The sequence below is a fragment of the Hyla sarda genome, chromosome 2 (assembly GCF_029499605.1).
Source record: "Hyla sarda isolate aHylSar1 chromosome 2, aHylSar1.hap1, whole genome shotgun sequence".
NCBI lineage: Eukaryota > Metazoa > Chordata > Amphibia > Anura > Hylidae > Hyla > Hyla sarda.
The window spans coordinates 52,298,977-52,315,366 of record NC_079190.1 but is presented as its reverse complement, the minus strand read 5'-3'; the positions used below and the strand labels follow the sequence as shown (position 1 = coordinate 52,315,366).

Sequence of the window (16,390 nt, the reverse complement as noted above, 5' to 3'; positions counted from 1 at the left end):
TATTATTTGACGAAATTGGAGTATTCTGCTGTTGGACGAGCGAATGCAGACTATTGTCCCAGAGAAACCAGTACTAGTTGCACGTTGAGCTCCGAACCTGAGAAAACTTCTTACTAGAAGCCATTTTCAGAGAGCCACTAGATGGATTGGGACAGTCAGTGGACACTGTGGATCATATCCCTCCTGCAGATGGGCAGTCTGTCAATTCATAAGTCCAGATATTTAAAAACCCACGAGATAGAAGAGACTTCTGTTTGAAGAATTACATGAATTGTAAGACTACTCAAGTCAGTTATGCCATCATCTGCCCATGTAGAAAGATTTATGTGGGACAAACTGGACAACAATTACGTAAGAGGATACAGAAACCTTTATCGACAGTTGCATTGGCAAGACATGACAAGGGTCAGGAAAACACATTGACCTCTGTGGCAGGACATTTCTTGAGGTATCACCAGGGAAGGCCACATGGTCTGCAAGTGATCGTTCTGGAAAGGATTTCCAACAACATCAGGGGAGGTCCAATAACGAATAGACTTCTACAAGCAGAATCAAGGTGGATCTATGAGTTAGAAAAGGTATCACCTTCAGGACTAAATGAGGATCTACTGTTTACTGGATTCTTGGGTGAGTAGAATACATGAGTAATACTTACTTATCTAGTTAAATCATCACAGTCCATGTTGTGTATAGGAGATTTTATCGTTTGGATTTAGGGTTATTTCTTTTCCTACATGTTTTTCTATTATAGTATTTAATTTTCCTGAATATCCATGGCTCAGGAAATTTTGTCCGTAATATTATCCATTACTGTGGAGTGAGCATGCTGAGGTCAGAGCCTTAGTACACACGCTGAGGTGAGTGAGGAGTGGTGTGGGGGTGTAAGTGATGGGGTTGGAAAGGCAGTGTGTTGTATTGGGGGAGCGGGGGGGGCGGGGAGTGTTGGAGGGCTGGTCACATGCACACTTAGCACCATGCACATTGCACACGATCACAGTCACATTTGACAAACACAATGTGGAATGACATTGCATATCATACACCCGTAACAAAATCACTCACACGTAGTTATTAACATACATCACTTGACATTTAGTCCTGTTCCTCTTGTTTACACATAGTTATACATTTTGAACGCAACAGACTTGTGTTCACAGTCACATACATACACACCTTTAGTTCACTGTCACATTGGTTCGACACACACATTCGCATAGTGACACATATATATCACGTAGGCTCACAGGTTGAAGCATACTCTTTACTCCAGGCCCGCAACACAGGGATGTCTATATACTGTATGTGTGTGGACATATATGAGTACTAATTTAAACTTATTTGAATTATGTAGGTTTCTGATAAGACATAGTCTGATGTGGTAAAGAGAGGAAATGAAATGAAATATGGCTCCTAAAGGTTTGACCTCTTGATGAAGGAGATATATCCTGCTTCTTAACAACAACCATAAAGATAGAAGAGACATATTCCGTTCCCTAGCAACAATTTTAAAGATGGATCTTGGTTTCTGCTGAAAACCCCTTTTTTTAAACTCTCTTCCTTGACTGATGTATGCTGCGAATCTGGAGATTTCTCTCCTTGGAACCCAACACAGACTCTGATTTTCGATATTTTTGGGAACTGACTTATGATACAAGTAGCTGCCCTGCTATTGGCTATTTTATGGCAGGAGGGGACTACAAGATGCACTCCTAGCTGCCCTGCTATTGGTTACTCGATTGCACTCCTAGCTGCCCTGCTATTGGTTACTCGATTGCACTCCTAGCTGCCCTGCTATTGGTTACTCGATTGCACTCCTTGCTGCCCTGCTATTGGTTACTCGATTGCACTCCTAACTGCCCTGCTATTGTTTACTCGATTGCACTCCTAGCTGCCCTGCTATTGGTTACTCGATTGCACTCCTAGCTGCCCTGCTATTGGTTACTCGATTGCACTCCTAGCTGCCCTGCTATTGGTTACTCGATTGCACTCCTAACTGCCCTGCTATTGGTTACTCGATTGCACTCCTAGCTGCCCTGCTATTGGTTACTCGATTGCACTCCTAACTGCCCTGCTATTGGTTACTCGATTGCACTCCTAACTGCCCTGCTATTGGTTACTCGATTGCACTCCTAGCTGCCCTGCTATTGGTTACTCGATTGCACTCCTAACTGCCCTGCTATTGGTTACTCGATTGCACTCCTAACTGCCCTGCTATTGGTTACTCGATTGCACTCCTAGCTGCCCTGCTATTGGTTACTTAATACCATTGGATAACTTCACGGCAGGAGTGGACTGTGAGATGCACTCCTTGCTGGAACTCTGGATATATATTTTCGTGCCATCATGAATATACAGTTTTGGACATTCTTAATAGTGGCTAAAGAGAATAATAATTTTTTGGGCTAATTGAACTGGCATAGTAATGATCAGATGTATACCGTAGTTATCTTTGTGGAAAATACTTTGATTATTTAAGATAAAGGTCCGTCGTCAAAAAAAAAAAACACGTAATTTAATGTGAACATTTGTTTCTTATCAGGTTATGTGGCAGCTTTGCAGATGGGGGGATACTTGAGTCCACATGGTGTGCTTTGAGGGTTCACAATATTAACATTAGTTATTTGGGCTAGAGATAGGTGGAGTAATCAACTTGCATAAAGGACCTTGACACGGGACATACTGTTCCGGCTATGGACCTCACCGACCAATTACTATACTTTATCGTACTAACTACCTATTCTCATTACTGTTATATATATACATATATATATATATATATATATATATATATATATATATATTTGCTATTCACTATCCCCATAGAAAACAAAGTGTATTAGACAGATTTTTTATTTACCATAAGGAGTGCAATAGCAAAAATGACTTTTAATGACAGTGCCCATTTAAGATTTTTTAAATAAAAGTAATTTACAAATCTGTATAACTTTCAGGCACCAGAGGATCCCTTCAAAACCTTTTGATAAATCTTTGAAGGAAGATCAGTGGAAAATATTATGATGATTATTCAGTCGCAGTGTGGGGTTGCATAGGATAAATAGTAAATAGCGCATTCATTTTATAATATGGGTCTTTACAATTACATTCTTTTTTTTTTTTACTCTTTTTTGTTTAATTTTTAAATATCAAACATAATTAAACAGTTGTAGGTGCCCCAATGGGGAGACAAGACAAAACAAGTCAAAGGGAAAATAGCATTTCTGTGTGTGTGTGTGTGTTTGTGTGTGTTTTTTTTAGACGTTTTGAACATTTTCTCATTTGAACATTTTAACTTTTTACCCTTTTTTCATCCTACTAGGGATGTTCCATCCCTCCAACTACAAGTCCCAGAATTCCTTGCTGTAAGTGGGAGGTCACTTTTCTGCCTCCCACACATCAAGCACACCTGTGCTCCCTACCATGCTGTGCTGTAAACAATAGACCAGTGTTTTCTTACCAAGATGCTTCCAGCTATTGCAAAACTACAATTCCTAGCAGAATGATCTCACTCCACCCATTGAAGCAAGGACAGGCTCCCATTCACCTGAGAGGATATTCATTTTGTATGTTGTTAAAAATAAAAATCGGGGCAAAAATCACCAGAATTGTGAGACCAGCCATCACACACAGGTACAGACACTATATTATGAACTACACGAACTTTACATCCCCTGTAGCATAGTCAAATAAAAAATTCAAATTACCCCTTTAAAGGTGGAAAAAGCTCTGTCATGATTATCTTTATTTCATTCTTTAACATCACAAAAACCTGGCATTTTAAAGGGGTGTGTAGACCTTTTATACCCACTGTACCTAGTGTTTCTCTAAAGACATGCCCATTATATCTGCTTAATGACAAAATAAAAAAAAACTGTACTTAGCTACTTCGGCTTCTGTAGCCTCTAGTATTTCTGCTTTCTAACTCCACTGCACTCTGCCTTGTGTCGGGGCCCAACACATTAAAATGCCACTCAGCCAATTACTGGCCACAGCGATGTCCCATCAATAATAGGTTGAGCGGCACTCTGACATATTTGGCCCCAGCACCAGGAAATGGGCACAACAGAGATCAGGAGCAACGATACCAGAGGCTCCAGGAAACTAAGAGAGGTAAGTATAGTTTTTTTTTTAAGCAGGGAGCTTGGCCATGTTTTTTTTTATTTTTTTTTTATTAACACTTTGTTAGACAACCCCTTAATCTCCCATGAGCTTGTCAAGTGTTCCCATTCAGGACAGAGGGCCCATAGCAAAATTACAATTTAGGCCCCTTTCAGGTATGGCTTGACAGTGCCACACCATTAACTACCTGTAACAGAAGATCTTATAGCCCCTATTTTTCTCCTCCTTCTTTGCTAACAATAATGCCCTATTACAGCATATCTCTGTGCAGGAGTTTACCCCCCATTAAAATAGGGACCAACCAAAGATGAACTCCTGCTCAAGAGGGTCTTTATGGCAGCCACAGGGGCAATCTCTGTGGTTCATACACTCATGTCTGCCACCAGCCTGATCTCTATATTAGGGTGCCTTTAGAATACCTACTAGCGTACTGAACAATTTTAATCTGTAAATGGCCGCACTACAAAAGACATAGTGGAACCCTTTAATCTTTCCCCTGACATTAAGATTTCATTGTCTCACTCCTAAATTGCAAAAAGTTTTCTGCTGGTTATTTGGCATTAATAAATGTGTTTGTTTTTCTGTTGTTGACTTTTTGTCCATTTGACTTTTTGATGGTTTCTCATTACTGAAACAACAAATCAATCACCTTTTATCTTGCTCGTTGTGAAGCAGAATCATGTCTGGGAACAATAACAAAGAGAATAATCAGGAGGAGAACAGAACATGATGTAAGCGCAAAAGGGAGATCAAAGCAATTCTTCCAGCACGCAAATAAAAATGTGCATTTCAAGGGGCAGATAGACAAGTGCAGGGGGGAAATCTTTTCACAATATTTTAGAATGATAGTTAATGGGACCTTATATTTTTTTATATAAATATATATATACAGTACACTCATGGACAAAGAAAATAATTACCCACCAAAAAGTTGTTGGAATTAAATGAAAAGTTATAATGTATAAAAGGTAAATGTATCAATGATATACAGTGGTCCCTCAACATACGATGGTAATCCGTTCCAAACGGACCATCGTTTGTTGAAACCATCGTATGTTGAGGGATCCGTGAAATGTAAAGTATAGGAGAGTGGTCTACAAACTGCGGACCTCCAGATGTTGCAAAACAACAACACCCAGCATGCCCGGACAGCCAACGGCTGTCCGGGCATGCTGGGAGTTGTAGTTTTGCAACATCTGGAAGTCCACCGGTTGAAGATCACTGGTATTGGAGGTTATACTCACGTGTCCCCGCCACTCCGGACCGTCACCGCTTGTCACCGCTGCCCTGGATATCGCCTTCCATCGCTGTCGCCACGTCCCCGACGCTCTGGCAAGGCCTCTGCTTCCGCTTTCCGTCGCTGCCATCATGTCGTTACGCACACCGCTCCTAATGGATGACGGGACGGCGTGCGCGGTGACGTGATGACGATGATGGAGAGCGCTGACGATGCAGGGGATCCTGAAGAGGACGCACCGAAGACCCGAGGACAGTGATCTTCAGCAGACCACACGGGGCACCGTAAACGGCTATCCGGTGGCAGCTGAAGCAGTCTGCACTGCCGGATATCCGTTTATGCGATGGCCCCGACATACAAAAGCATTGTATGTTGATGCTGCCTTCAACATGCGATGGCCTCTGAGAGGCCATCGTATGTTGAAATGATCGTATGTCGGGGCCATCGTAAGTCGGGGGGGGGGTCACTGTATGTGATTACAATATTAGCGGAAACATTATCCTGCTGCAAAATGCCAGTTGGAAGCCATGCAATGAGAGCCACATGATGTCCTGCTCATATCGCAGAGCTGTTTGTGTCCCTTCTACCACTACTAGGGTTTACCAATTGTCATCTGGCTCCCCAGATCGTCTTGCTCCCCAGATCATCACATCAGCAGTTGGGGAAGTGTGTGGCTCCACAGCAAAGGCAGGATGAGGAAGTACAGGGCGTGAAACAGCTGTCACTAGTTTTAGCATATGAACAGGCGGGCTGTATGAACCTGTCTGCGTGAGTGGATGTCTGTTATGCACTTTAATAAAAGATATTTTTTGCACAGTGTAGACAGGCAAGCTCCATCTATATTTTCCTTACTTGGTTGGAACTGTACAATTTTTGCACTTTCTTAGATTGAAGGGGTACTCTGCCCCTAGACATCTTATCCCCTATCTAAGGGATAGGGGATAAGATGTCTGATCACTTGGGTTCCGCCGCTGTGGACCCCCATGATCTCTCCTGAAGAACCCCTGTTCATGAGCTGCACAGAGAGAAGATTCGCTCCGTGCAGCTCATGAACTGGATGCTGCAGGAGAGATTGCGGGGTCCCCAGCGGCGGGATCCCCACGATCAGACATCTTATCCCCTATCCTTTAGATATGGGATAAGATGTCTAGGGGTGGAGTACTCCTCTAAGCACACCGATAGTGTGCATTATCCCATAATAGTTTACTGTAACCTCAGCCGCTTGCTCATGCCAGAGCTATCCTCCATGATTCAGTGAAGTTGTGCCCAGGATCTGTTCCTTTGATGCACAACCTGGATTCCGCTTTAAAGTCCATACAGTTCTAGTCTATAGCAGTCCAGGTTTCTAGTTTAGGAGACAGTGACTGTCTGTCAATGGCAGGACACATAATGGCAAATGCTGTGACAACAAATTTATTTTGCTAATCACCTGGAAATGGTTCAGGCAGAGATTGGGGTGTGTAATAAAGGTGCCATCTGTGTCTGGATGGTGGACTAGGAAATTGTAGGAGATTAATGGATGAAACAATCCTCTCTATTGGAGGTCTTTCAGGGCTGTCTGGAGCCTTTTGTCATATGTGTGTCCACTCAAGCTCCCAACACCTCCTAACAGCTTGGCCACAATGGCCTAAATGGTGCCAATTTGTCAAAATGACAGTCCTGCTTCTTTCAGTTCAATATTTGCCGCTTCATAAAATCCAAAGGAAAATATTCTTCATATGTGTTGCAGAGACATGTCTAGCAGTCAAGGATCTCTCACCAAGAGTTACACTAACCAAAAGTGGCCTCTGAGAGCCTTTTTATAGGGCAGTGGGGAAGGGGAGCACTTTCTGACCCTCCTGTGTCTAATCAGACCCCACCTGTAAACACTTACATATCTGCTTGCGACATAACTGTATCCGAAATGTCTATTTGGTTGCATTAAACCACAGTTTACACAGGTACTCCACTGGCCAGCGTGGAACTAAATGTTCTGAATGCTGTTTTCACGCTGCTGGGGTCGGCCACGCCCCCCTTAATGCAAGTCTATGGGAAGGGCCGTGACAGCGTGAGGGGGCATGGCCGTGACGTCACAAGGGGGCTTGGCCGACCCCCGCAGTGCCAAAACAGTGTTAGGAACATTTAGTTCTACGCTGGCCAGTGGAGTACCCCTTTAATATTCTTGGTTGGAGAAAGGGAATGAACATACTAAGAAGTAAAGATATAGGATGATAAACAATTATTGATGATAAGCAATTAATAATACTGACCCTGCATATATATATATATATATATATATATATATATATATACATTGTGTGCGCGGGGGCAGTAAGTGGCTTCATTGAGAGCTGTCTTTTTATTTATGTATGATCATGTTGGCGTGTTACATTGTTATCCATTTATTTCTTTCTTATGCCTATCAGTGGCGTTGCTAGGGTTGGTGTCACCCGGTGCAGTAGAAAATGGTGTCACCCCATACCTCCCCCCCCCCCCCAGTAAGTTTTTAGCCTGTTGTGACAGACACCACTGTTGTAGCGCATTGTGAGAAATTCCAGTATAATAATCAGATATACCAACTGCCACAGAATAGGAAAGTGTTAAAGAAGTTTTCACCATTTAAATATACAGCTCCCAGAATTACTTAAAGGGGTACTCCACTGGAAAACATTTTCTTTTATATCAAATGGTGCCAGAAAGTTAAACAGATTTTTAAATTACTTCTATTTAAAATCTTAATCCTTACAGTACTTATAAGCTGTTGTATTCTCCACAGGAAGTTGTGTAGTTCTTTCCAGTCTGTCCACAGTGCTCTGTCTGTCCATGTTAGGAACTGTCCAGAGCAGGATTGGTTTGCTATGGGGATTTGCTCCTACTATGGACAGTTCTTGACATGGACAGAGGTGTCGGCACAGAGCACTGTGGTCAGACAGAAAATAAATTAAAAAAGAAAAGAACTTCCTGTGAATCACTTATACAGCAGCTAATAAGTACTGGAAGGATTACGATTTTTAAGTAGAAGTAATTTATAAATCTGTTTAACTTTGTAGCACCAGTTGATAAAAAATTTTTTTTCCAGTAGAGTACTCCTTTATGCAGTGGTGAGGTTATGCTGGGAGTTGTAGTTTCACTCATCATAACTGTAGAACTGACAAGTGACTACAGCTCTGATAGGACACAGAGAGGAGAATGTACAATGATATCAGTGACTACAGGTGACGTCTTCTCTATAGTGAGGAGAATGTACAATGATATCAGTGACTACAGATGACGTCTTCTCTATAGTGAGGAGAATACACAATGATATCAGTGACTACAGGTGACATCTTCTCTACAGTGAGGAGAATACACAATGATATCAGTGACTACAGGTGACGTCTTCTCTATAGTGAGGAGAATGTACAAGGATATATGTGACTACAGGTGACGTCTTCTCTATAGTGAGGAGAATACAGAATGATATCAGTGGCTACAGGTGGCGTCTTCTCTATAGTGAGAAGAATGTACAATGATATCAGTGACTACAGGTCACGTCTTCTCTATAGTGAGGAGAATGTACAATGATATCAGTGACTACAGGTGACGTCTTCTCTATAGTGAGGAGAATACACAATGATATCAGTGATTACAGGTGACGTCTTCTCTATAGTGAGGAGAATACACAATGATATCAGTGACTACAGGTGGCGTCTTCTCTATAGTGAGGAGAATGTACAATGATATCAGTGACTACAGGTGACATCTTCTCTATAGTGAGGAGAATGTACAATGATATCAGTGACTACAGGTGACATCTTCTCTATAGTGAGGAGAATGTACAATGATATCAGTGACTACAGGTGACGTCTTCTCTATAGTGAGGAGAATACACAATGATATCAGTGATTACAGGTGACGTCTTCTCTATAGTGAGGAGAATACACAATGATATCAGTGACTACAGGTGACGTCTTCTCTACAGTGAGGAGAATACACAATGATATCAGTGACTACAGGTGACGTCTTCTCTATAGTGAGGAGAATCTACAATGATATATGTGACTACAGGTGACGTCTTCTCCATAGTGAGGAGAATACAGAATGATATCAGTGACTACAGGTGGCGTCTTCTCTATAGTGAGGAGAATACACAATGATATCAGTGACTACAGGTGGCGTCTTCTCTATAGTGAGGAGAATACACAATGATATCAGTGATTACAGGTGACGTCTTCTCTATAGTGAGGAGAATACACAATGATATCAGTGACTACAGGTGACGTCTTCTCTACAGTGAGGAGAATACACAATGATATCAGTGACTACAGGTGACGTCTTCTCTATAGTGAGGAGAATGTACAATGATATATGTGACTACAGGTGACGTCTTCTCTATAGTGAGGAGAATACACAATGATATATGTGACTACAGGTGACGTCTTCTCCATAGTGAGGAGAATACAGAATGATATCAGTGACTACAGGTGACGTCTTCTCTATAGTGAGGAGAATACACAATGATATCAGTGACTACAGGTGGCGTCTTCTCTATAGTGAGGAGAATGTACAATGATATCAGTGACTACAGGTGACATCTTCTCTATAGTGAGGAGAATGTACAATGATATCAGTGACTATAGGTGACGTCTTCTCTATAATGAGGAGAATACACAATGATATCAGTGACTACAGGTGACATCTTCTCTATAGTGAGGAGAATACACAATGATATCAGTGACTACAGGTGACGTCTTCTCTATAGTGAGGAGAATACACAATGATATCAGTGACTACAGGTGACGTCTTCTCTATAGTGAGGGGAATACACAATGATATCAGTGACTACAAGTGACGTCTTCTCTATAGTCTTTCCTTATCTAATTCAGATGGTACATACCGCCTGGTCCAGCTAAAACTTCTGTCTGTAGAATGTGACGCCCAGACGTCTCCTCACTATGTCAGCGCATTCTCATCCTCTATATGAAAACAAGTATTATTATAAACCTGCCAGACACTGTATCCTCTAAATATAATACTACAATACACTATACTCTTTGATTATAAACCTTCCATACACCATACCCACTGAATATAATACTACCACACACTGTACATTCTGAATATAATACCAACACATACTGTACCCTCTGAATATAAATCTGCCACATACGGTACCCTCTGAATATACCGCCACACACTGTACCCTCTGAATATAAATCTGCCACACACTGTACCCTCTGAATATAAATCTGGTGGTGTTGCTAGTGGATGATGGGGGTGCTAGTACTGGGGAGGTGTTGCTGGAGGATGATGAGGGTGCTACTGGCCATCCCCCCTGGCAGTATCACCCCCATCATCCATCAGCAGGATCACCCTCCTGGCAGGAGCACCCCCATCATCCACCATCATGATCTGCTGATGGAGGTGCTGCTGCTGGGGGGGGTTGCTGGTGGATGATGAGGGTGCTACTGCCAGGGGGGAGCATTAGGTAGGCAGCAGTTCCCCCACTTAAGGTAGGTAGCAGTTCCCCCACATTAGGTAGGTAGCAGTTCCCCACATTAGGTAGGTAGCAGTTCCCACACATTAGGTAGGTAGCAGTTTCCCCACATTAGGTAGCATAGATTCCCCACATTTGGTAGTAATTTCCCCACATTAGGTAGCACAGATTCCCCACATTAGGTAGCACAGATTCCACACATTAGGTAGCATAGATTCCACACATTAGGTAGCAGTTTCCCCACATTAGGTAGCACAGATTCCGCACATTAGGTAGCAGTTTTCCCACATTATGTAGCAGCCTTCGCACATTAGGTAGCAGTTTCCCCACATTAGGTAGCATAGATTCCCCACATTTGGTAGTAGTTTCCCCCCATTAGGCCGCAGGTTCCCCACAATAGGTCAAAGTCTCCCCACATTAGATCGCTGGATCAAACAAACCCACACACACACAACACAGAGACACACACAGATAGAGACACACACAGTCAGAGAGACACACACTCACAGAGAGACACATACACACAGAGAGACACATACACACAGTCACACACACACAGTCACACAAAGACAGAGAGCCACACACAGACAGAGATAGCGACAGACACACACACAAACCCACACAGAGAGACACACACTCACAGACACACACACACAGTCACACACAGACCGAGACACACAAACAGAGAGAGTGAGACAGACACACACTCACTTACTCACCCATCCAGCGCAGCGCTCCTTCTCTCTGGGCGCTCTGTGAGTGACGTCACGTCCTCCTGTGCCGGCCCTGCGGAGTGACGTCGGACCGGCGCAACAGAAGACGTGGGGGCGCAGGCCGGTTCACTGTGCAGGTGACAGGGGGGGGTGCTAGTACGGAGGCGCAACAAGTAAGGACGGGGGGGGGGGGATTTGATGCTATTACAGAGACAGCGCAAGTGGGGGCCGGGGGGATGCTGCTAGTACGGAGACAGGCAGCGCAACTGAGGACCGGCGGCGTACCTGGTGTCACCCCATCAGGATGGTGTCACCCGGTGAGGCCCGCACCCCCCGCACCCTGGTCGCAACGTCACTTCAATCAATGCTGTTTAGGGTCTTATCTAATATTGATTCTCTATAGGCATTTCTTTCCCAGTTTCATTCCCTGAAGATACCAGTACCTTCCGGGTGAAACACGTTGGGACCGTGTCTTTTTGTTGATAGGCCTTTATATCAGATGTCCATGATTTGTACTGCTGGATTATGGTGATTTTTATGTTATTCTGCTGTTAGTTTTGGTATTATCAATTACCTTGATGACTGATACATAGACATGGTCTTTTGTTGATAATTTGAACCCATAATTGTTAACTTGTGTTAACATTATTTTGGTTCATTTTTAGGGTATATTTGGTGCATATTTTAAACATATATTATTAAAAGTTACGTTTAATTACTAGTGATATTTTTCTTGTTTTACACGGAAATTCTTCTTGAGTATGGGAGAGATTTATTAAAACCTATGAAGAGGAAGAGTGGTGCAGTTCCTTCTTAAATTTTTCATAGGCCTCTTTAAAAATAAATGAAACGATCTGATTGGTTGTTATGGGCAACTGCACCACTCTTCCCCTACAGAGGTTTTGATACATTTCCCTTATATATTTTTATTTTCTGTGATTCCTACTACATATTCATACTGTTTTCTAAACCAAATTGTCCTATGGTCCGAAATAGTCTCTTTATCTGCATTACATTTATAATTCAGTATCTGTGACCAATGCAGTTATTTCTTTCTAGTCTTGGCTTGACCTTGTCTTTTATTTACAGCATATCCCAGGCATCCTGTGGTAGGAAAAACAAATCGCATGCGGTGCGTTATCTGCTCACATTTAACTTCATTTCCCAGCATGCTCTCTTCTGCCAAATTTAATCTTTTGATAAATTCAATTACACAGACAAGGTGATAAAGCCCACATTAACATATTCCCGGAGAAAATTAATAAAGCAGAAAATGTCCAGAATCTTTCTTGCAATTTCATGGATTTTAATTTTAAATGATTTGCATAGATTTTCTTCACTATTTCTTTTTAATGCAAATTAGGAAGAGATTCAGGTATTGTTTATTAAACCTGTTTGAAACAGAACCTTTCAAATATCAGTATTCTATAGCCTGAAGCCCAAACATGGACCTGATAGTAAATATTATTATAACTATGACTAATAAACAGATAATCGTCCTGCACTCACCGGAGTCCACAGCTGTAGAAGAGGAAGCATCATGGATCCAAACAGGGTATAAAAGGGGGCTCAGAGGCGACCGGTGGTTTCGTGCTAACGAGCACTTCTTCCGGCCTCCAAAGGAGGCCGGAAGAAGTGCTCATTAGCACAAAACCACTGGTCGCCTCTGAACCCCCTGTTTATACCCTGCTTGGATCCATGATGCTTCCTCTTCTACAGCGATGGACTGTGGTGAGTGCAGGACAATTGTCGGTTTATTAGTCATTGGGGGAGATTTATCATTGCTTTTAGAAAAATTTTTTGTCTATGTTTTGGCGCAGTTCAGGTGCAAGCAGCATATTTAGCGACTTTTATGCGTCTTTTGATACAGACCGTTTCACTCTTTTTTGCCTACCCGTAGAACTTTTTCTTTTTGACCATGCAGTGCTCACGTATTTATCGTTTGCGACTTTCGTCAAAAGTCGCTATTTTGTGCGCAAAGGTACTTATTTAGGCGCAAAGCTACACTACCGACCAGTAGGCGTGAGAATCACTTCTACCTTCTGAAATTCAACCTTTAACCTCTTGTGGACGACAGCGTCCCACTCCCCGACTATGACACGAGCTCAGGAGCTGAGCGCGGGTCATAGCTGGGTGGTCCTGGCGGCTGTTTGCCACCAGGACCCATCTCTAATGCCAGACATCACCGATCGCGGTGATTGGCTTTAACCCCTTAGACACCGCAATCAAATTTGATTGTAGCGTCTAAAATGCAAGTAAAAATGTCCAGGCAGCTCTGTGAAATTAAGTAAAAACACCTAACCTGCCAAATTCAGGACCCGTGAAAGTGTCTACTTCCCTCCCTCACAAGTGTCTAGAAATATTGTATGTGGTAGAGCTTTTCCGACCAGCGCAGAGCTGCGCAAAATTCATCATCCTGCTGCACCTTCTTGATAAATAAGATGCACTCTAGTCAAACCCACCACCCAAATAAACATAGGAAAATAGCTCTACCGTAGACATTCTTTGATAAATCTGGGCCATTGTTTTTTGCCTGCTTTATTTTCTGTCCTTGCACCACCGCACCACCCTATGGACATTTCAGTAGCACTATTTCTGTTGGGCATGTGTTCAGGTGATAGTGATTAGATTCTGGGCGTGTAGTTCTTTTGGATCGGTGCCTCCTCTTCTTTTTTTGTTCTAATTTATACACATTATTATAACTATACAGTTATCAAAGTAACATTGTTTGAAAAACATTGACGTAATAGTGTCGCAGGGGCTATTATCACGGTTCTATCATTCCTGAATAGCATATTAGTTTCCTATTGCAGTGTTTTTCAACCAGGGTGCCTCCAGCTGTTGCAAAGTGACATCTCACAGTAATTGTTTTCCCATATAAGAGTAGGGTCGCCGCGCGCACTCAAAGTGTACTCAGATATCGCGGAGCAGCCGTGCATGGCAACTCGCTCGTCTCTGTGTGGCTGCTGCTGACACAAGAACAGGGGGGGGGGGGGACAGCTGGAGGCACACTATAGGGTCAGGTCACCGGCAGATCCACAGCGTAAAATACTCTGCGGATTGGCTGTTTGACCCTACAGCAAAGGGTACGTTCACACGCATATTTTGCTGCAGATTTCGATGGGTAGCAAAATCTTCAGCAAAATAAGCACATGTAAATGTACCTTTAGTACACATCAGCATACATATGTATGAACTGACAGTGTCATTCAGGATCCCATACACATTAGATATCTATCGACCATTACCGCTTTTATCTAGCAGCTTTCTTTCCTGGTTCCCTCCTGAACATGTATACTCAGATCAGCTGAACATGCATGTCTATATCAGTGAGACAGTACAACAAACCTGTCACCTGTTTCCCTTCATAATGATAACAAGGGATCAACATATTTTTCCTGCTTTTCTCATGCAGTGCATTATGTAGCCACTAGGTGGCAGCCCTTTTGAAAACTGCAATACCTTATTATATATTTTTTATGCATTCACTTTTAGATATAACCAAGTAAGAAATAAAGTTTGTCCAAAAATACCTAAGCATTTGTAAAATAGATATATATATATATATTTTTATTATTCACTGTAAATGACAAACTTTCGTGCAATGCATGCGGAGAAGGAACGTCTTTAAGCAAGTGAGTTACCAAAAACTGTAAATGCTTTATTGAACTTCTTCCCTTCTCTTTTGCCAACTCCATCCTTCCTGCATTTGCCAGCTGGAATTCTAATAATCCTTTAAAAGGGTCAATGCCAGACATGATGTTCCCTTTTGCAGCCACATTGATTCAGCCATGTTGCAGTCTATATTGCCAACAAAACAAAGCCATGTGGTCTAACACATTCTTCTGCCGATGTACTGATCAAGATTTAACTTAAAACCTTGAAGGAACATTCAAGAAAATACAGATACACCGTGTTTTGCCTATCGCAAGACCTGAGGGGTCGGTGTAAAACTCCAATCCTTGGTGTTCTTTGAATAACTGAGATGTGCCTGGGTCCCACAAGTAGTCACCAGACATAACACTATGTATTATTTTATAGTGTTCTTTTAACCTTGGTGTAGATCTATGGAATGCAAAGGATAGGGGATACATTTTAGATCATGGGGGGTACGAGCACTTGGGCCCCCCTGTGATCTTCTATATGGAGCCCCGGCTCTACCCCAGAGTGGCGCGTCATGACCCCCCGCCCGAAGCGGGGGCCACCACGCCCCCTCCATATAGTTTTATGGAAGAGCCGAAAATAGCTGAACAGCTCTCCCATAGAGCTATATGGAGGGGCATGGTGGCCTCTACTTCGAGCGGGGGTCATGACCTATTGCTCAGGGATAGAGACGGGGAGTCCATACAGGAGATCATAGGGGGGGGGGCAGCGCTCGGACACCCCTTCAATCTAAAACTTATTCCCTATCCCTTGGATAGGGGATAAGTTTTTCTCCATGAGACTACTCCTTTAAATGTATGGCATAGTGATGATGGGGAATCAGCAGCTATACCGACATCATGGTGACATCCTGCAGAGACAACTCGAATTGTGCCATAAGAGACCTGGTCCTGGCCTTCTTCCTGGTGCCAAGATTGGCTACAAAGATTATGGCAATTGATAAATAAACTAGCCTTCTTAAAGAAAAACTGTTATTAGTGTCACCGCACTAACCTGTTGGTACAGGTGTGTAGAGCGGGTGACACTGATGACAACCATACTAACCTGTCTCTCATACATGGTCCCGCTCTCCCAATATCTTCCTCCATTTCCTCCATTGGGTCTTCAGGCTTGGTGCACGGACAAATCTTTCTGACATCACCGCTGTTGTTTCCCCAGACCTGCTCACAGCCGGGTACAGCAGAGAAACAGAAGCGGGGATGTCAG

General features: G+C 42.8%; 1 protein-coding gene and 1 long non-coding RNA gene across 5 annotated transcripts in view; both read left to right on the top strand.

Moving 5' to 3' along the window:
• LOC130358484 (uncharacterized) overlaps nucleotides 1-2,170 on the top strand; it is a 30,948-nt gene extending 28,778 nt beyond the window's left edge. The window contains exons 2-3 of the long non-coding RNA XR_008889538.1: nucleotides 783-857; nucleotides 1,352-2,170. This is a non-coding gene — a long non-coding RNA (uncharacterized LOC130358484). The remainder of the gene's footprint in view (nucleotides 1-782; nucleotides 858-1,351) is intronic.
• The window catches only part of ATP8A2 (ATPase phospholipid transporting 8A2), a 955,662-nt gene that overhangs the window by 44,265 nt on the left and 895,007 nt on the right, over nucleotides 1-16,390 (top strand). The gene's annotated exons all lie outside the window — the stretch shown is intronic.